The sequence below is a fragment of the Lagopus leucura genome, unplaced genomic scaffold, assembly GCF_019238085.1.
Source record: "Lagopus leucura isolate 7727_CA_CO unplaced genomic scaffold, USGS_WTPT01 Super-Scaffold_100001, whole genome shotgun sequence".
In the NCBI taxonomy this organism is placed as follows: Eukaryota; Metazoa; Chordata; class Aves; order Galliformes; family Phasianidae; genus Lagopus; species Lagopus leucura.
The window spans coordinates 76,762,290-76,762,992 of record NW_024962262.1 but is presented as its reverse complement, the minus strand read 5'-3'; positions in this window follow the sequence as shown (position 1 = coordinate 76,762,992).

Genomic DNA, 703 nt, shown 5'->3' with positions numbered 1-703 from the left:
CTTCCCTTCCCTTCCCTTCCCTTCCCTTCCCTTCCCTTCCCTTCCCTTCCCTTCCCTTCCCCCATCTCCCTTCCTTTCTATTTTTTCATTTTTGTTAAGCTACAAGGGACAGTAGTAGTCATGTGGAGTCAGTCTGAGGCACACATGCGTGATAGGGATGCATTGTACTCTGTCAAGTTCTGACGCGCATTCTTTTTGAAGGTGATTATTGATTCTCTGCCTCTGAAAGAAGCCAAAAAAAAAAAAAGTTGAGAATTTTAATCACGTCTTAAGGAAAAAAAGAAAATCCCAACCTTGCTCTTTAAAAAAAATGTGTATATTATAATAGGAATGGGAAAGAAAATACTAATGGAAGTACTTCTTATGGGAAAAAATATTGCTCTGGTATAAGACTGTGCATTACTTAACTGGAAGCACTGAACATCATCACATGTGACAAGGAAAAGCTTCTTCAGGTGGCTGCTAGGAGATTGCGCTTAATGAGCCATCTCCCTGACATCTAAAAGAGAACATTGTCTTTGCTGTGGACTGTGCCTTTGAAAACGTAAGACAGTGACTAAAATGGAGTGATAAAAGTTGTGTTTTCCTGTATGTCATAAAGATTTACAAATATATTTGCCTTGCATTGTTTTGAGGTGAATTATATCTGTTCTCTGCTGTGGTTTTTGTGCTCCAGTCTCATCTCAGCTGCAGCTGCATCTGA